A 21876-nucleotide genomic window follows, 5' to 3' on the forward strand; every position below is an offset into this window, starting at 1 on the left:
CTGGCTGATAGACTGCATGGAGACCTACTTACTACTGTAGCTGGGGTCTGCCTTCCTGCTTTCTTGTATCTCCCATACTCAGTGGTATACCTTAATAGACACATGTATTTTTTCAATGGGAGCTGAACAGAAAAAGTGTGGTATTGAAGATAGCTCTCACAGGAAAGCACCTGCAAATGTGACACCGTGCTGGCTGATAGATTGCATGGGGACCTACTTAGTACTGTAGCTCTGGTCTGCCGACCTGCTTTCTTGTAGCTCCCATACTCAGTGGTATACCTTAACAGACACATGTATTTTTTCAGTGGGAGCTGAGGAGAAAAAGTTTGGTATTGAAGATAGCTCCCACAGGAAAGCAGCTGCAAATGTGACACCGTGCTGGCTGATAGACTGCATGGAGACCTACTTACTACTGTAGCTGGGGTCTGCCTTCCTGCTTTCTTGTAGCTCCCATACTCAGTGGTATACCTTAACAGGCACATGTATTTTTTCAATGGGAGCTGAACAGAAAAAGTGTGGTATTGAAGATAGCTCCCACAGGAAAGCAGCTGCAAATGTGACAAGGTGCTGGCTGATACACTGCATGGGGACCTACTTAATACTGTAGCTGGGATCTGCCTTCCTGCTTTCTTGTAGCTCCCATACTCAGTCGTATACCTTAATAGGCACATGTATTTTTTCAATGGGAGCTGAACAGAAAAAGTGTGGTATTGAAGATAGCTCTCACAGGAAAGCAGCTGCAAATGTGACACCGTGCTGGCTGATAGACTGCATGGGGACCTACTTACTACTGTAGCTGGTTTCTGCCTTCCTGCTTTCTTGTAGCTCCCATACTCAGTGGTATACATTAACAGACAAAATGTATTTCATTCAATGGCAGCTGAACAGAAAAAGTGTGGTATTGAAGATAGCTCCCACAGGAAAGCAGCTGCAAATGTGACACCGTGCTGGCTGATAGACTGCATGGGGACCTACTTACTACTGTAGCTGGGGTCTGCCTTCCTGCTTTCTGGTAGCTCCCATACTCAGTGGTATAACTTAACAGACACATGTATTTTTTCAATGGGAGCTGAGGATAAAAAGTGTGGTATTGAAGATAGCTCCCACAGGAAAGGAGCTGCAAATGTGACACCGTGCTGGCTGATAGACTGCATGGGGACCTACTTACTACTGTAGCTGGGGTCTTGTCGAGGAGTGGTTAAGGGAGAATGGACATGGATCCCAGGGTATAATGTTAGACCCGATGGGGCAAGGCAATCTGAGTTCCTGTTATATGAATTTAATGCACAATGAAGACCAGAGCCAGAGCCATGGTTAAAGCAGTTTCTGTCATGTAGACAGCAGGCCGCTTTCTCTTCCTTTAAGGTCGGGCTGTTTTCAGCTAACGAGGTAACAGCCCAAGGTGGAAAACAACTACGGGGGAAAAACAAGATGGGAAAATGTGAGGGAGCTTGCTTATCGCAGAAACCGCAAGTAGAATGAGCATAAGAATGTAATCTATTAGCTGCTGTTGCTGAGCTAGCTTTGAAGCTGCTGTGTATATAAGTTAGAGCCTGCTCTCAATGAAGAAGAAGATTTCTGCTATCACTCACATTGAGTAGGACTGATTTCTTCCCACCCAGCTGAGAATTGGACCCTGGGTTGATCGCCGCATGAAGTAGGCTTCGTGCCTGGGTTTTTCAGGCTTTTGTGCCTGGGTTTCAGGCCTTCGTGCCTGGGTTTTTCAGGCCTTCGTGCCTGGGTTTTTCAGGCTTTTGTGCCTGGGTTTCAGGCCTTCGTGCCTGGATTTCAGGCCTTCGTGCCTGGGTTTCAGGCTTCGTGCCTGGGTTTTCAGGCTTCGTGCCTGGGTTTCAGGCCTTCGTGCCTTGGTTTTCAGTCTTCGTGCCTGGGTTTCAGACTTCGTGCCTGGGTTTCAGGCTTCGTGCCTGAGTTTCAGGCTTCGTGCCTGGGTTTCAGGCCTTCGTGCCTGGATTTCCGGCCTTCGTGCCTGGGTTTCAGACTTCGTGCCTGGGTTTCAGGCTTCGTGCCTGGGTTTCAGGCCTTCGTGCCTATGTTTCAGGCTTCGTGCCTGGGTTTCAGGCCTTCGTGCCTGGGTTTCAGGCTTCGTGCCTGGGTTTCAGGTTTCAAGCCTGGGTTTTTCAGGCCAAGAGCCGAAAACTTCGCGGCAGGGTCTGCCTTCCTGCTTTCTTGTAGGTCCCATTCTCAGTGGCATAATTTAACATACACATGTATTTTTTCAATGGGAGCTGAGGATAAAAACTGTGGTATTGAAGATAGCTCCCACAGGAAAGCAGCTGCAAATGTGACACCGTGCTGGCTGATAGAATGCATGGGGACCTACTTACTACTGTAGCTGGGGTCTGCCTTCCTGCTTTCTTGTAGCTCCCATACTCAGCGGTATAATTTAACAGACAAAATGTATTTTATTCAATGGGAGCTGAACAGGAAAATTGTGGTATTGAAGATAGCTCCCACAGGAAAGGAGCTGCAAATGTGACACTCTGCTGGCTGATAGACTGCATGGAGACCTACTTACTACTGTAGCTGGGGTCTGCCTTCCTGCTTTCTTGTAGCTCCCATATTCAGTGGTATACCTTAACAGACACATGTATTTTTTCAATGGGAGCTGAACAGAAAAAGTGTGGTATTGAAGATAGCTGCCACAGGAAAGCAGCGGCAAATGTGACACCGTGCTGGCTGATAGACTACATGGAGACCTACTTACTACTGTAGCTGGGGTCTGCCTTCCTGCTTTCTTGTAGCTCCCATACTCAGTGGCATAACTTAACAGACACATGTATTTTTTCAATGGGAGCTGAGGATAAAAAGTGTGCTATTGAAGATAGCTCCCACAGGAAAGGAGCTGCAAATGTGACACCGTGCTGGCTGATAGACTGCATGGAGACCTACTTACTACTGCAGCTGGGGTCTGCCTTCCTGCTTTCTTGTAGCTCCCATACTCAGTGGTACACCTTAATAGACACACGTATTTTTTCAATGGGAGGTGAACAGAAAAAGTGTGGTATTGAAGATAGCTCTCACAGGAAAGCAGCTGCAAATGTGACACCGTGCTGGCTGATAGACTGCATGGGGACCTACCTACTACTGTAGCTGGGGTCTGCCTTCCTGCTTTCTTGTAGCTCCCATATTCAGTGGCATAACTTAACAGACAAAATGTATTTTATTCAGTGGGAGCTGAACAGAAAAAGTGTGGTATTGAAGATAGCTCCCACAGGAAAGCAGCTGCAAATGTGACACTGTGCTGGCTGATAGACTGCATGGGGACCTACTTACTACTGTAGCTGGGGTCTGCCTTCCTGCTTTCTCGTAGCTCCCATATTCAGTGGCATAACTTAACAGACACATGTATTTTTTCAATGGGAGCTGAGGAGAAAAAGTGTGGTATTGAAGATAGCCCCCACAGGAAAGCAGCTGCAAATGTGACACCGTGCTTACTGATAGACTGCATGGGGACCTACTTAATACTGTAGCTGGGGTCTGCCTTCCTGCTTTCTTTTTGCTCCCATACTCAGTGGTATACCTTAACAAACACATGTATTTTTTCAATGGGAGCAGAACAGAAAAAGTGTGGTATTGAAGATAGCTCTCACAGGAAAGCACCTGCAAATGTGAAACCGTGCTGGCTGATAGACTGCATGGAGACTTACTTATTACTGTAGCTCTGGTCTGCCGACCTGCTTTCTTGTAGCTCCCATACTCAGTGGTATACCTTAACAAACACATGTATTTTTTCAATGGGAGCAGAACAGAAAAAGTGTGGTATTGAAGATAGCTCCCACAGGAAAGCAGCTGCAAATGTGACACCGTGCTGGCTGATAGACTGCATCGGGACCTACTTACTACTGTAGCTCTGGTCTGCCGACCTGCTTTCTTGTAGCTCCCATACTCAGTGGCATAACTTAACATACACATGTATTTTTTCAAAGGGAGCTGAGGATAAAAACTGTGGTATTGAAGATAGCTCCCACAGGAAAGGAGCTGCAAATGTGACACCGTGCTGGCTGATAGACTGCATGGGGACCTAGTTAATACTGTAGCTGGGGTCTGTCTTCCTGCTTTCTTGTAGCTCCCATACTCAGCGGTATAATTTAACAGACAAAATGTATTTTATTCAATGGGAGTCGAAGAGAAAAACTGTGGTATTGAAGATAGCTCCCACAGGAAAGGAGCTGCAAATGTGACACCGTGCTGGCTGATAGACTTCATGGAGACCTACTTACTACTGTAGCTGGGGTCTGCCTTCCTGCTTTCTTGTAGCTCCCATATTCAGTGGTATACCTTAACAGACACATTTATTTTTTCAATGGCAGCTGAGGAAAAAAGTGTGGTATTCAAGATAGCTCCCACAGGAAAGCAGCTGCAAATGTGACACCGTGCTGGCTGATAGACTGCATGCGGACCTACTTACTAATGTAGCTGTGGTCTGCCTTCCTCCTTTCTTGTAGCTCCCATATTCAGTGGCATAACTTAACATCCACATGTATTTTTTCAAAGGGAGCTGAGGAGAAAAAGTGTGGCATTGAAGATAGCTCCCACAGGAAAGCAGCTGCAAATGTGACACCGTGCTGGCTGATAGACTGCATGGGGACCTACTTACTATTGTAGCTGGGGTCTGCCTTCCTGCTTTCTTTTAGCTCCCATACTCAGTGGCATAACTTAACAGACACATGTATTTTTTCAATGGGAGCTGAAGATAAAAAGTGTGGTATTGAAGATAGCTCCCACAGGAAAGCAGCTGCAAATGTGACACCGTGCTGGCTGATAGACTGCATGGGAACCTAATTACTACTGCAGCTGGGGTCTGCCTTCCTGCTTTCTTGTAGCTCCCATACTCAGCGGTGTAATTTAACAGACAAAATGTATTTTTTCAATGGGAGCTGAACAGAAAAAGTGTGGTATTGAAGATAGCTCCCACAGGACAGCAGTTGCAAATGTGACACCGTGCTGGCTGATAGACTACATGGAGACGTACTTACTACTGTAGCTGGGGTCTGCCTTCCTGCTTTCTTGTAGCTCCCATACTCAGTGGCATAACTTAACAGACACATGTATTTTGTCAAAGGGAGCTGAGGAGAAAAAGTGTGGCATTGAAGATAGCTCCCACAGGAAAGCAGCTGCAAATGTGACACCGTGCTGGCTGATAGACTGCATGGGGACCTACTTACTACTGTAGCTGGGGTCTGCCTTCCTGCTTTCTTGTAGCTCCCATACTCAGTGGCATAACTTAACAGACACATGTATTTTGTCAAAGGGAGCTGAGGAGAAAAAGTGTGGCATTGAAGATAGCTCCCACAGGAAAGCAGCTGCAAATGTGACACCGTGCTGGCTGATAGACTGCATGGGGACCTACTTACTACTGTAGCTGGGGTCTGCCTTCCTGCTTTCTTGTAGCTCCCATACTCAGTGGCATAACTAAACAGACACATGTATTTTTTCAATGGGAGCTGAACAGAAAAAGTGTGGTATTGAAGATAGCTCCCACAGGAAAGCAGCTACAAATGTGACACCGTGCTGGCTGATAGACTGCATGGGAACCTACTTACTACTGTAGCTGGGGTCTGCCTTCCTGCTTTCTTGTAGCTCCCATACTCAGCGGTGTAATTTAACAGACAAAATGTATTTTTTCAATGGGAGCTGAACAGAAAAAGTGTGGTATTGAAGATAGCTCCCACAGGACAGCAGTTGCAAATGTGACACCGTGCTGGCTGATAGACTACATGGAGACGTACTTACTACTGTAGCTGGGATCTGCCTTCCTGCTTTCTTGTAGCTCCCATACTGAGTGGCATAACTTAACATACACATGTATGTTGTCAAAGGGAGCTGGGGATAAAAAGTGTGGTATTGAAGATAGCTCCCACAGGAAAGCAGCTACAAATGTGACACTGTGCTGGCTGATAGACTGCATGCGGACCTATTTAATAATGTACCTGGGGTCTGCCTTCCTGCTTTCTTGTAGCTCCCATACTCAGTGGCATAACTTAACAGACACATGTATTTTGTCAAAGGGAGCTGAGGATAAAAACTGTGGTATTGAAGATAGCTCCCACAGGAAAGCAGCTGCAAATGTGACACCGTGCTGGCTGATAGACTGCATGGGGACCTACTTACTACTGTAGCTGGGGTATGTCTTCCTGCTTTCTTGTAGCTCCCATACTCAGTGGCATAACTTAACAGACACATGTATTTTTTCAATGGCAGCTGAACAGAGAAAGTGTGGTATTGAAGATAGCTCCCACAGGAAAGCAGCAACAAATGTGACACCGTGCTGGCTGATAGAATGCATGGGGACCTAGTTACTACTGTAGCTGGGGTCTGCCTTCCTGCTTTCTTGTAGCTCCCATACTCAGCGGTATAAGTTAACAGACAAAATGTATTTTATTCAATGGGAGCTGAACCGGAAAAGTGTGGTATTGAAGATAGCTCCCACAGGAAAGGAGCTGCAAATGTGACACCGTGCTGGCTGATAGACTGCATGGGGACCTACTTACTACTGTAGCTGGGGTCTGCCTTCCTGCTTTCTTGTAGCTCCCATACTCAGTGGTATAATTTAACAGACAAAATGTATTTTATTCAATGGAAGCTGAGGAGAAAAAGTGTGGTATTGAAGATAGCTCCCACAGGAAAGCAGCTGCAAATGTGACACCGTGCTTACTGATAGACTGCATGGGGACCTATTTAATACTGTAGCTGGGGTCTGCCTTCCTGCTTTCTTGTTGCTCCCATACTCAGTGGTATACCTTAACAAACACATGTATTTTTTCAATGGGAGCTAAACAGAAAAAGTGTGGTATTGAAGGTAGCTCCCACAGGAAAGCAGCTGCAACTGTGATACCGTGCTGGCTGATAGACTGCATGGAGACCTACTTACTACTGTAGCTGGGGTCTGCCGTCCTGCTTTCTTGTAGCTCCCATACTCAGTGGCATAACTTAACAGACACATGTATTTTTTCAATGGGAGCTGAGGAGAAAAAGTGTGGTATTGAAGATAGCTCCCACAGGAAAGGAGCTGCAAATGTGACACCGTGCTGGCTGATAGACTGCATGGAGACCTACTTACTACTGTAGCTGGGGTCTGCCTTCCTGCTTTCTTGTATCTCCCATACTCAGTGGTATACCTTAATAGACACATGTATTTTTTCAATGGGAGCTGAACAGAAAAAGTGTGGTATTGAAGATAGCTCTCACAGGAAAGCACCTGCAAATGTGACACCGTGCTGGCTGATAGATTGCATGGGGACCTACTTAGTACTGTAGCTCTGGTCTGCCGACCTGCTTTCTTGTAGCTCCCATACTCAGTGGTATACCTTAACAGACACATGTATTTTTTCAGTGGGAGCTGAGGAGAAAAAGTTTGGTATTGAAGATAGCTCCCACAGGAAAGCAGCTGCAAATGTGACACCGTGCTGGCTGATAGACTGCATGGAGACCTACTTACTACTGTAGCTGGGGTCTGCCATCCTGCTTTCTTGTAGCTCCCATACTCAGTGGTATACCTTAACAGGCACATGTATTTTTTCAATGGGAGCTGAACAGAAAAAGTGTGGTATTGAAGATAGCTCCCACAGGAAAGCAGCTGCAAATGTGACAAGGTGCTGGCTGATACACTGCATGGGGACCTACTTAATACTGTAGCTGGGATCTGCCTTCCTGCTTTCTTGTAGCTCCCATACTCAGTCGTATACCTTAATAGGCACATGTATTTTTTCAATGGGAGCTGAACAGAAAAAGTGTGGTATTGAAGATAGCTCTCACAGGAAAGCAGCTGCAAATGTGACACCGTGCTGGCTGATAGACTGCATGGGGACCTACTTACTACTGTAGCTGGTTTCTGCCTTCCTGCTTTCTTGTAGCTCCCATACTCAGTGGTATACATTAACAGACAAAATGTATTTCATTCAATGGCAGCTGAACAGAAAAAGTGTGGTATTGAAGATAGCTCCCACAGGAAAGCAGCTGCAAATGTGACACCGTGCTGGCTGATAGACTGCATGGGGACCTACTTACTACTGTAGCTGGGGTCTGCCTTCCTGCTTTCTGGTAGCTCCCATACTCAGTGGTATAACTTAACAGACACATGTATTTTTTCAATGGGAGCTGAGGATAAAAAGTGTGGTATTGAAGATAGCTCCCACAGGAAAGGAGCTGCAAATGTGACACCGTGCTGGCTGATAGACTGCATGGGGACCTACTTACTACTGTAGCTGGGGTCTTGTCGAGGAGTGGTTAAGGGAGAATGGACATGGATCCCAGGGTATAATGTTAGACCCGATGGGGCAAGGCAATCTGAGTTCCTGTTATATGAATTTAATGCACAATGAAGACCAGAGCCAGAGCCATGGTTAAAGCAGTTTCTTTCATGTAGACAGCAGGCCGCTTTCTCTTCCTTTAAGGTCGGGCTGTTTTCAGCTAACGAGGTAACAGCCCAAGGTGGAAAACAACTACGGGGGAAAAACAAGATGGGAAAATGTGAGGGAGCTTGCTTATCGCAGAAACCGCAAGTAGAATGAGCATAAGAATGTAATCTATTAGCTGCTGTTGCTGAGCTAGCTTTGAAGCTGCTGTGTATATAAGTTAGAGCCTGCTCTCAATGAAGAAGAAGATTTCTGCTATCACTCACATTGAGTAGGACTGATTTCTTCCCACCCAGCTGAGAATTGGACCCTGGGTTGATCGCCGCATGAAGTAGGCTTCGTGCCTGGGTTTTTCAGGCTTTTGTGCCTGGGTTTCAGGCCTTCGTGCCTGGGTTTTTCAGGCCTTCGTGCCTGGGTTTTTCAGGCTTTTGTGCCTGGGTTTCAGGCCTTCGTGCCTGGATTTCAGGCCTTCGTGCCTGGGTTTCAGGCTTCGTGCCTGGGTTTTCAGGCTTCGTGCCTGGGTTTCAGGCCTTCGTGCCTTGGTTTTCAGTCTTCGTGCCTGGGTTTCAGACTTCGTGCCTGGGTTTCAGGCTTCGTGCCTGAGTTTCAGGCCTTCGTGCCTGGGTTTCAGACTTCGTGCCTGGGTTTCAGGCTTCGTGCCTGGGTTTCAGGCCTTCGTGCCTATGTTTCAGGCTTCGTGCCTGGGTTTCAGGCCTTCGTGCCTGGGTTTCAGCCTTCGTGCCTATGTTTCAGGCTTCGTGCCTGGGTTTCAGGCCTTCGTGCCTGGGTTTCAGGCTTCGTGCCTGGGTTTCAGGTTTCAAGCCTGGGTTTTTCAGGCCAAGAGCCGAAAACTTCGCGGCAGGGTCTGCCTTCCTGCTTTCTTGTAGGTCCCATTCTCAGTGGCATAATTTAACATACACATGTATTTTTTCAATGGGAGCTGAGGATAAAAACTGTGGTATTGAAGATAGCTCCCACAGGAAAGCAGCTGCAAATGTGACACCGTGCTGGCTGATAGAATGCATGGGGACCTACTTACTACTGTAGCTGGGGTCTGCCTTCCTGCTTTCTTGTAGCTCCCATACTCAGCGGTATAATTTAACAGACAAAATGTATTTTATTCAATGGGAGCTGAACAGGAAAATTGTGGTATTGAAGATAGCTCCCACAGGAAAGGAGCTGCAAATGTGACACTCTGCTGGCTGATAGACTGCATGGAGACCTACTTACTACTGTAGCTGGGGTCTGCCTTCCTGCTTTCTTGTAGCTCCCATATTCAGTGGTATACCTTAACAGACACATGTATTTTTTCAATGGGAGCTGAACAGAAAAAGTGTGGTATTGAAGATAGCTGCCACAGGAAAGCAGCGGCAAATGTGACACCGTGCTGGCTGATAGACTACATGGAGACCTACTTACTACTGTAGCTGGGGTCTGCCTTCCTGCTTTCTTGTAGCTCCCATACTCAGTGGCATAACTTAACAGACACATGTATTTTTTCAATGGGAGCTGAGGATAAAAAGTGTGCTATTGAAGATAGCTCCCACAGGAAAGGAGCTGCAAATGTGACACCGTGCTGGCTGATAGACTGCATGGAGACCTACTTACTACTGCAGCTGGGGTCTGCCTTCCTGCTTTCTTGTAGCTCCCATACTCAGTGGTACACCTTAATAGACACACGTATTTTTTCAATGGGAGGTGAACAGAAAAAGTGTGGTATTGAAGATAGCTCTCACAGGAAAGCAGCTGCAAATGTGACACCGTGCTGGCTGATAGACTGCATGGGGACCTACCTACTACTGTAGCTGGGGTCTGCCTTCCTGCTTTCTTGTAGCTCCCATATTCAGTGGCATAACTTAACAGACAAAATGTATTTTATTCAGTGGGAGCTGAACAGAAAAAGTGTGGTATTGAAGATAGCTCCCACAGGAAAGCAGCTGCAAATGTGACACTGTGCTGGCTGATAGACTGCATGGGGACCTACTTACTACTGTAGCTGGGGTCTGCCTTCCTGCTTTCTCGTAGCTCCCATATTCAGTGGCATAACTTAACAGACACATGTATTTTTTCAATGGGAGCTGAGGAGAAAAAGTGTGGTATTGAAGATAGCCCCCACAGGAAAGCAGCTGCAAATGTGACACCGTGCTTACTGATAGACTGCATGGGGACCTACTTAATACTGTAGCTGGGGTCTGCCTTCCTGCTTTCTTTTTGCTCCCATACTCAGTGGTATACCTTAACAAACACATGTATTTTTTCAATGGGAGCAGAACAGAAAAAGTGTGGTATTGAAGATAGCTCTCACAGGAAAGCACCTGCAAATGTGAAACCGTGCTGGCTGATAGACTGCATGGAGACTTACTTATTACTGTAGCTCTGGTCTGCCGACCTGCTTTCTTGTAGCTCCCATACTCAGTGGTATACCTTAATAGACACATGTATTTTTTCAGTGGGAGCTGAGGAGAAAAAGTGTGGTATTGAAGATAGCTCCCACAGGAAAGCAGCTGCAAATGTGACACCGTGCTGGCTGATAGACTGCATCGGGACCTACTTACTACTGTAGCTCTGGTCTGCCGACCTGCTTTCTTGTAGCTCCCATACTCAGTGGCATAACTTAACATACACATGTATTTTTTCAAAGGGAGCTGAGGATAAAAACTGTGGTATTGAAGATAGCTCCCACAGGAAAGGAGCTGCAAATGTGACACCGTGCTGGCTGATAGACTGCATGGGGACCTAGTTAATACTGTAGCTGGGGTCTGTCTTCCTGCTTTCTTGTAGCTCCCATACTCAGCGGTATAATTTAACAGACAAAATGTATTTTATTCAATGGGAGTCGAAGAGAAAAACTGTGGTATTGAAGATAGCTCCCACAGGAAAGGAGCTGCAAATGTGACACCGTGCTGGCTGATAGACTTCATGGAGACCTACTTACTACTGTAGCTGGGGTCTGCCTTCCTGCTTTCTTGTAGCTCCCATATTCAGTGGTATACCTTAACAGACACATTTATTTTTTCAATGGCAGCTGAGGAAAAAAAGTGTGGTATTCAAGATAGCTCCCACAGGAAAGCAGCTGCAAATGTGACACCGTGCTGGCTGATAGACTGCATGCGGACCTACTTACTAATGTAGCTGTGGTCTGCCTTCCTCCTTTCTTGTAGCTCCCATATTCAGTGGCATAACTTAACATCCACATGTATTTTTTCAAAGGGAGCTGAGGAGAAAAAGTGTGGCATTGAAGATAGCTCCCACAGGAAAGCAGCTGCAAATGTGACACCGTGCTGGCTGATAGACTGCATGGGGACCTACTTACTATTGTAGCTGGGGTCTGCCTTCCTGCTTTCTTTTAGCTCCCATACTCAGTGGCATAACTTAACAGACACATGTATTTTTTCAATGGGAGCTGAAGATAAAAAGTGTGGTATTGAAGATAGCTCCCACAGGAAAGCAGCTACAAATGTGACACCGTGCTGGCTGATAGACTGCATGGGAACCTAATTACTACTGCAGCTGGGGTCTGCCTTCCTGCTTTCTTGTAGCTCCCATACTCAGCGGTGTAATTTAACAGACAAAATGTATTTTTTCAATGGGAGCTGAACAGAAAAAGTGTGGTATTGAAGATAGCTCCCACAGGACAGCAGTTGCAAATGTGACACCGTGCTGGCTGATAGACTACATGGAGACGTACTTACTACTGTAGCTGGGATCTGCCTTCCTGCTTTCTTGTAGCTCCCATACTGAGTGGCATAACTTAACATACACATGTATGTTGTCAAAGGGAGCTGGGGATAAAAAGTGTGGTATTGAAGATAGCTCCCACAGGACAGCAGTTGCAAATGTGACACCGTGCTGGCTGATAGACTGCATGGAGACCTACTTACTACTGTAGCTGGGGTCTGCCCTCCTGCTTTCTTGTAGCTCCCATATTCAGTGGTATACCTTAACAGACAAAATGTATTTCATTCAATGGGAGCTGAACAGAAAAAGTGTGGTATTGAAGATAGCTCCCACAGGAAAGCAGCTGCAAATTTGACACTGTGCTGGCTGATAGACTGCATGGGGACCTAGTTAATACTGTAACTGGGGTCTGCCTTCCTGCTTTCTTGTAGCTCCCATACTCAGTGGCATAACTTAACATCCACATGTATTTTGTCAAAGGGAGCTGAGGATAAAAACTGTGGTATTGAAAATAGCTCCCACAGGAAAACAGCTGCAAATGTGACACCGTGCTGGCTGATAGACTGCATGGGGACCTACTGACTACTGTAGCTGGGGTCTGCCTTCCTCCTTTCTTGTAGCTCCCATACTCAGTGGCATAACTTAACAGACACATGTAGTTTTTTAATGGGAGCTGAGGAGAAAAAGTGTGGTATTGAAGATAGCTCCCACAGGAAAGCAGCTGCAAGTGTGACACCGTGCTGGATGATAGACTGCATGGGGACCTACTTACTACTGTAGCTGGTGTCTGCCTTCCTGCTCTCTTGTACCTCCCATACTCAATGGTATAATTTAACAGACAAAATATATTTCATTCAATGGGAGCTGAACAGAAAAAGTGTGGTATTGAAGATAGCTCCCACAGGAAAGCAGCTGCAAATGTGACACCGTGCTGGCTGATAGACTACATGGGGACCTACTTACTACTGTAGCTGGGGTCTGCCTTCCTGCTTTCTTGTAGCTCCCATATTCAGTGGTATACCTTAACAGACAAAATGTATTTCATTCAATGGGAGCTGAACAGAAAAAGTGTGGTATTGAAGGTAGCTCCCACAGGAAAGCAGCTGCAAATGTGACACCGTGCTGGCTGATAGACTGCATGGGGACCTACTTGCTACTGTAGCTGGGATCTGTCTTCCTGCTTTCTTGTAGCTCCCATACTGAGTGGCATAACTTAACATCCACATGTATTTTGTCAAAGGCAGCTCGGGATAAAAAGTGTGGTATTGAAGATAGCTCCCACAGGAAAGCAGCTGCAAATGTGACAAGGTGCTGGCTGTTACACTGCATGGGGACCTACTTAATACTGTAGCTGGGGTCTGCCTTCCTGCTTTCTTGTAGCTCCCATATTCAGTGGTATACGTTAACAGATAAAATGTATTTTATTCAATGGGATCTGAACAGAAAAACTGTGGTTTTGAAGATAACTCCTGTCGCTATTGAGAGACGGAGACGCAACTTGATGCAAGCAAGGTGTCTGTTTTATTATTCACAAACAGCATATTTATATACTCCCAAAGCCAGCGTGTCACACGCTGATTGGTACAATCAACCAATCATCTCATACACATCTCAGAAGCTGAGCTCCTGATAGGCTAATAAAAAACATACGACCCTGCCAAGAGATTATTATGTTGCAAGACTAGATAAGTTTCAAAGTTTGCTTAACAGGGTCCTAAGATCCTATTGCTAAACAGAATGTTCTTATCTGTAACCACAAGTTCCTGTTCTTCTGTATCAACTTCTGCATGTTGTAATTTTCCACTGTCCTCAATACTTCTTCATACTGACACAACAAGCCCAAAGGCCAAAGCTAACTTTATGTCTTACAATATATACAATCACTAATATTCCACAAGCTCAAATAACTTTTATCTCCACATAGCCCACATCTCCCCCTTTTTGTTTTTAAGCATCATCTGCTTCCCAAGGTTTGCGTCCGACTAGTTCAAGGACATTTCGTTTCACTAGCTCTTCTGTAATGGGAGCTTTCGTCAGGTCTTGCTGTTGTACAAAAAGAATCTTATTGACAGAGGCAGCTAAAGATTTTTGTAAACACTGCAAAATACATGGAATCATTACCAATAATATACAAACTACTAAAAGAATCAAAACTCCTTGTTTAAGTAAGTCTTTCAGCCAACCCGTAATTCCCCAAGATGCCAACCATCCATCAAATCCATCCACTCCTTCTTGTACATTGTGAATCCTTTCTCGCAGCTCTGCAATTTGCTTATGAATACTCACAGAATGATCGGACAGATTCATACAACACATCCCTTCAAATTCCTGACATCCATGTCCATGGGCTAACAAAAGAAAATCTATAGCGGCACGATTTTGTAATACGGCATGTCGCAAGCTATCTACATCTTGGGCTAGTCCTGACAAGATGTCAGAGGTTGTATTAAACTCTTTAACCGCCCAACATGCTAATTTTTTCATGTTCCTCCAATTACCTGCGGCCTGTTACGTTCTGATAATACATTAATAAGTTTAATGTTTTTTTATCACCATTTTGGGCTAAAAACCTTTTCCATCCATCACCAAAATAAACTACTCCAGTCCCATTAACAGGTAAAATTGTGGGGCTCATCCCGGAACAGTTCGCGCGATTTGAAATATTCTGCCATTCCCCTTGTGGAGGGAAGGAGCCCCAGAGCTCTAGCTCTTGAAATGGTAATGGGTTGGAGATATTGAGCATCTGGATTAATCCTTGCTGAAACATAGCTCCTTGTTCTACGGGCCAGTAGCTACTCTTTATACACTCTCCTCGACTATTATCTGTTCGCCATTGCCAATATGTGCTATTAAGGTTATTCGACAAATCAGAGTTATTCACATAACCTAAAAAATCATCCAGGTTTACATATGGATAACCAATTAAACATGTTCTAAACGGATCACCAACTTGTGCCAGGGACAGACAAAAGTCTGTAGTCCCGGTGCGATTGGCCCATGTGAGCCATACATTAGCACGAGGGTCGACATGGTGCAAATCAAATCTTGCCGTTATGCTCACGGCCATGCTCATAATAATTGCAACTATTCCTTTGCCCATGTCTTTAACTAAAGATCCAACAGTTACACAGTCTTCAATGGGGATACTAAAGTTCCTGCTTATTGATTTTCAAAATTGATGTCATTCAGGAGCGGTGTTCTCATCTTCGCTCACCGATTCCAAGGTGTCTTCCGCTGACCGCTGCTGTAATGTCTCTCTAAAGGGTCTCACCCTTTTTGCTGGAATCCAACGAGGACCTCTTTCTGTGGAGACACAAGCATAACCTCTGCCCCATGTAATGAGGGGATAGGGTCCCATTATCTTACCTGATTCTGGATCTCAAACCAAAACGGGCGGCTTCACCCTGGGCTCAAAGAATTTGTTTGTACAAAAATGTCGAACTACCGGAGGATTATTATCTAACAAAGAACAATTCAAAAAATTAAAAACATATAAGGCTTTCTGTAATCTCTCTCCTGGTGTGTCAGTTCCTACTCCCCCTTTTTGTTTTTGTAATAGCCGCTTGAGGGTCTGATGGGAACGCTCTATCAGAGCTTGACCCGTTGGGGAGTGAGGAATGCCGGTGGTATGTGAAATTCCCCAAGATACAAAAAAGTCAGTTAGGGATTTAGAAATATATGCGGGACCATTGTCTGTTTTTATCCGGGAGGGCACTCCCAGGGTGGCAAAAGCACACATTAGATGTTTGCGAACATCTCGTACCTTTTCTCCGGCATGACAAGAAGCAAACAGCATTCCAGAAAATGTATCAATCGAACAGTGAATATACTTCAAACGCCCAAATTCAGCAAAATGGGTAACATCTGTTTGCCATAATTGAAGGCTTTGCAAACCCCTGGGATTAACCCCTCCTGCTATCGAAGGAAAAGAGTGTCTTTGACAGTCGGGACAAGTGGCAATAATACTATTAGCCTGCTGAGGCGTAAGGTTAAACTGTCGTTTTAGGCCTCCGGCATTTTGGTGAAAAAAAGAATGGCTAAGTCGAGCTTGTGCTAAACGGTCAGGTAACACCTGTACAGGTAACGTGAGCATATCCGCCTGTCGGTTTCCTTCAGCAATAAACCCAGGTAACGAAGTATGGGATCTAACATGCATAATAAAATAAGGATGATGGCGAGAGTTTAAAAGAAAGATAAGTTCTTGTAACAAAATAAATAAAGCGACATGAGAAACATCACGGAGTACCGAGGCTTCTGCTCGTTGAACAATTCCTGCAACATAAGCAGAGTCAGTGACTACATTGAGAGGAATAGACCATTTCCGAAAGGCACGAACCACAGCCGACAACTCTGTTATTTGAGGAGAGCCCTGCACAGTTTCTATGTCAGAGTCCCAACGTCCAGACTTATCGTTCCACCAAAGAATGACAGACCTGTGGGTTTTTCCCGATCCATCTGTAAAAACAGTAAAGGCCTGTAGAGGCTGATCACTTCTTTTTGGTATCGGCAACAGATGGAAGTCGACATGTAACAGTTTATGAGAAGGTGGATGCGAGGTGAGTTGTCCTGCATAGTTGGCCAAAGCTATCCCTAGAGCGTCCAATTGTTGTAATAACCATTGCAAATAAACTGCTGTCACTGGCAAACAAATAAGGGTAAAATCTGTCCCTGCCAGAGTCAACAGTCTCTGCCGGGCCTTGATGACAAGGGATGCAAACATTTCATGCTGTGTCGAGATAGTTTTTGTTGCTTGATTGGGTAAAAAAACCCACTCAATAGCCAATAAAGGGTCCGGTTTCTGGTCATCCCACTGGAAGATTAACGCATGAGGCTGCTGCACAGGGTTTAGAATGATGAGTTGAAAAGGCAACTCAGGTGCATACCGCTGCGCTTGTCTGCTGGTAATTGCTGTGGCAACCTTTTGTAACGCATTCATAGCTGCATTGTCAAGGCTTCGTGGAGCACACAAGTTTGTATCTCCTCTAAGCATTTGGAACAATGGATTCAAATCTGTATTTGTAATACCAAGTAAAGGCCGCACCCAGTTAATTGTTCCCAACAGCTTCTGTACGTCATGCAAGTTTTTTACATTAGCACGTATCTGTAAAGGTTGTGGAACAATAGTCTGAGTTCTGATATGCCACCCGAGATATTTCCAAGGTGGTAGTCTCTGTACCTTCTCTGGTGCAATACAGAGGTCTGCTGATTTGACGGCAGTCATGACAAGGGCTACGGCTTCCTCCATGACTTCTTGGCGCTGCGCTGCCACAAGAATGTCATCCATGTAATGATATATCAACACTTTAGGCATTGCAATCCTAACGGGGTTAAGTATCTTAGCTACAAACCATTGACATATTGTGGGGCTGTTCTTCGTTCCCTGTGGCAACACAACCCAATGATATCTCTGCAAAGGAGCCTGCATATTGATGCTAGGGACTGAAAAAGCAAATTTAGGGGCATCATCTGGATGCAATGGAATATTAAAAAAACAATCTTTAAGATCAATAACAGTTAAGTGCCAATCACGAGGAATCATAGTTGGTGATGGTAGCCCGGGCTGTAGGGCTCCCATGTCCTCCATAGCATCATTAATTTTTCTCAAGTCATGGAGCAAGCGCCACTTGCCAGTCTGTTTTCGGATAACAAAAATTGGCGAATTCCAGGGACTTGTAGAGGGAACAATATGTCCCTCAGAGAGCTGCTCTGCAACTAATTCTTGGAGGGCGTGAAGTTTTTCTATAGGTAGGGGCCATTGATCGACCCAAATAGAAGAATTAATCTTCCACGTTAATTTCAGGGTTCCACGCCCTGCAATGGCCCCACCTAAAAAGGTTTTTCAATAGTTTGAATAGACATACCCCACTGAGATAATACGTCACGTCCCCATAAAACCATAGGGACAGGTAGAACAAATGGTTTAACAGAAGCTGTTTGACCGCTTGAGTCCTGAATCTGAATCAAATCAGAGCTTTGCCGACTAGTTCCATAGCCCCCTATTCCGGCCAGCGCCTGAGAAACATTTGCCAGCGGCCACTGTGGGGGCCACTTGGCTTGAGAAATAACCGTAACATCAGCCCCTGTATCAATAATTCCACTCAAAAACACTCGGTGATCCCCGCGAACTAGAGTACAGCGGCACATGGGGCGCTTCTGGGTGATAGATTGGACCCATAAAATCTCAGACACTCCTGTAGAGCCAAAAGCTTCCTGTCTTTGTTTCGGCTGGCCATCAGACCGGGGGCTAATTGTCTTAGGGATTAAAATTAATTGCGCTATTTTACTATCTCTGGGTACAGTACAAGGTGGGAACGGAGTCCAGGCCATGATTTTAATTTCCGATTCGCTATCAGAATCAATTACTCCGGGTAATACAAAGAGACCCAATAGGGTAGCCGACGACCTCCCTATCAATAATGCTTGGGTCTGTGGTGGTAAAGGGCCAGTAACTTCAGTAGACAACAGGTGAACAGAGGAGTCAAGTAAAGTTACTGTGTGGGAGGTTGTCAGGTCCAAGCCGGCGCTTCCTGTGGTTGCTGGGCAGAGGTCAGAAACCCTCCGGTTTCCTGCCCTCCCCCCTGCGTACGGAGAGGCGCCGGGGTTGGTCGCGGAATTTGTGTCTGCACGCCCCGTGGATTCGCGTTCAGCTGTCGGTTTCCCTGTATGGGACGCCCATTCACATCAAATCTAGATTTGCATTGGTTCGCAAAATGCCATCCCTTTTTACATTTAGGGCAGACACTAGGTGCTGGAGGTCTCTTCCCTTGTCCAATGTCACGACAATCTCTTTTGATATGCCCTGGTTTCCCACAACCAAAGCAGTTTTGCCTTTCGTTACCTCCCCCAGGCCCCTTCATGGCTGCAAAAGCGGCGGCCATTGCTTCATATTTATGATCCATCGTGCCAATCCTGTTACAAGCCTCAATCATCTCAATTATCGTGGGGTTCTGATTTGGAAGCGATTTTAAGAGTTTTTTACAATCGACATTGGCGTTTTCTACTGCTAATTTCAACAATAAGATCTCCCGAGCTTCAGCATTATCTATTTGTCGGTCCAGAGCCTGCTTCAGCCTATCTATAAACTGCATATATGGTTCTCGAGGCTCTTGAGTGATATTAGTGAAGACTTTTTGAGGCTTTTGGGAATCAGGAACTTTCATTAAGGCTCTTCTCGCTTCCTCCCGGACCGCTTCTAAAGCGTCTCGGGGGATGTCTCTAGCCTGAGCGGCTGGGTCTGCGTGTTGCCCTGTCCCAGTAAGATGTTCCATAGTTAAAGCTGCTAAAGCGGCATTAGCGTGCCCCGCATACCCCAATAAAATTGTTTGTAGCCCTAACCTCCATTGAGATTCCCACATTGTATACTGAGTCGGGGTTAACAACAATCGCACAAGAGATTTTAAATCATGCGGGGTCATGACATATGTATCAAATACAGAAGACAAAAGACTTACAAAATAAGGAGAAGACAGCCCATGCTCAGTGACCGTACGACGCAATTCCTTAATCACCGAAAAAGATAATGGTTCCCATTGAGCCGCCCCCCCCCCTTCCTTGATAGATTACAGGAGCCACTATGGTTTGCGCTATTTCTAGTTCCCCTTCCTTTAGTGCTTGGCGCTTAATCTCTCCCCAAACATCATGGGGGCTAGGAGGGAACAGATCAGGCTCCTTTTCAGGGTCAATGGGTCCTGGATCAAAAGGATCATCCTCCGGTGGATAACCTGCAGCACAGGCTAACGGGGGTGGTGACAGAACCTGCGGGACTGGTACTGCTGAGGGCTGTGGAATTGGTGGTGCTGAAGCTGCCGAGGGCTGCACTCCCCCCTCTAAATCTCGCTGGCTCTGCTCCTGCGCCTTTATCGTCTCATAAATTAATCTCCACCGTGGGAGCATTCGTTGAGCCTCCTCATTTCCAGAAGTAGCTGCATCCCATAATTTTACCCCCACATCATCCCAAACATCTTGGGTGAAAATTGAAGAAGCAGTGACCGTGGGGATCTTAAACTGGACCCATTTAAGGATTAATTTAAGGTCCTGACCCGAAATGGTCTTTTTTCCATGCTTTTTAAACAAAGCTTTCATTAGTTCATAAACGTCTCTTTCAGGAGAACTTGTCTGATTCCCCATCTTTCAGTTTCCCGCAGCTCACCTCTCGTTCCAGACGGGGGCGATTAGCCGGCTTTTCCTGCTTCGTTTCAGCAGCTCCTTCAGTTCTGCGGGACTCGCAGCACGCCACCAGATAGGTGATTGTCTGTCTCCGACGGACTCTTCACCAAGAATCACGTAGGGGTCACCATTTGCCGCGATTGAGAGACGGAGACGCAACTTGATGCAAGCAAGGTATCTGTTTTATTATTCACAAACAGCATATTTATATACTCCCAAAGCCAGCGTGTCACACGCTGATTGGTACAATCAACCAATCACCTCATACACATCTCAGAAGCTGAGCTCCTGATAGGCTAATAAAAAACATACGACCCTGCCAAGAGATTATTATGTTGCAAGACTAGATAAGTTTCAAAGTTTGCTTAACAGGGTCCTAAGATCCTATTGCTAAACAGAATGTTCTTATCTGTAACCACAAGTTCCTGTTCTTCTGTACCAACTTCTGCATGTTGTAATATTCCACTGTCCTCAATACTTCTTCATACTGACACAACAAGCCCAAAGGCCAAAGCTAACTTTATGGCTTATAATATATACAATCACTAATATTCCACAAGCTCAAATAACTTTTATCTCCACATAGCCCACAAGCTCCCACAGGAAAGGAGCTGCAAATGTGACACCGTGCTGGCTGATAGATTTCATGGGGACCTACTTACTACTGTACCTGGGGTCTGCCTTCCTGCTTTCTTGTAGCTCCCATATTCAGCGGTATACCTTAACAGACACATTTATTTTTTCAATGGCAGCTGAGGAAAAAAAGTGTGGTATTGAAGATAGCACCCACAGGAAAGCAGCTGCAAATGTGACACCGTGCTGGCTGATAGAATGCATGGGGACCTACTTACTACTGTAGCTCGTGTCTGCCTTCCTGCTTTCTTGTAGCTCCCATATTCAGTGGTATACCTTAACAGACAAAATGTATTTCATTCAATGGGAGCTGAACAGAAAAAGTGTGGTATTGAAGATAGCTCCCACAGGAAAGCAGCTGCAAATGTGACACCGTGCTGGCTGATAGACTTCATGGGGACCTACTTACTACTGTAGCTGGGGTCTACCTTCCTCCTTTCTTGTAGCTCCCATACTCAGTGGCATAATTTAACAGACACATGTATTTTTTCAATGGGAGCTGAACAGAAAAAGTGTGGTATTGAAGATAGCTCCCACAGGAAAGCAGTTGCAAGTGTGACACCGTGCTGGCTGCTAGACTGCATGGGGACCTACTTACTACTGTAGCTGGGGTCTGCCTTCCTGCTTTCTTGTAGCTCCCATACTCAGCAGTATAATTTAACAGACAAAATGTATTTTATTTAATGGGAGCTGAACAGAAAAACTGTGGTATGGAAGATAGCTCCCACAGGAAAGGAGCTGCAAATGTGACACCGTGCTGGCTGATAGACTGCATGGGGACCTACTCACTACTGTAGCTGGGGTCTGCCTTCCTGCTTTCTTGTAGCTCCCATACTCAGTGGTATACCTGAACAAACACATGTATTTTTTCAATGGGAGCTGAGGAGAAAAAGTGTGGTATTGAAGATAGCTCCCACAGGAAAGCAGCTGCAAATGTGACACCGTGCTGGCTGATAGATTGCATGGGGACCTACTTACTACTGTAGCTGGGGTCTGCCTTCCTGCTTTCTTGTAGCTCCCATAT

General features: G+C 45.7%; 1 long non-coding RNA gene across 1 annotated transcript; it reads right to left on the bottom strand.

Annotated features, from left to right (window-relative positions):
• Positions 1-13551: 13551 nt before the first annotated feature.
• Positions 13552-20308, bottom strand: LOC133629511 (uncharacterized). The gene is made up of 2 exons (XR_009821056.1): positions 20203-20308; positions 13552-15356 (listed from the first exon to the last, which is right to left on the bottom strand). It is a non-coding gene; the product is annotated as an uncharacterized LOC133629511 (long non-coding RNA).
• Positions 20309-21876: the final 1568 nt, after the last annotated feature.

This window comes from Colius striatus, unplaced genomic scaffold (assembly GCF_028858725.1).
Source record: "Colius striatus isolate bColStr4 unplaced genomic scaffold, bColStr4.1.hap1 scaffold_54, whole genome shotgun sequence".
Classification (NCBI taxonomy): domain Eukaryota; kingdom Metazoa; phylum Chordata; class Aves; order Coliiformes; family Coliidae; genus Colius; species Colius striatus.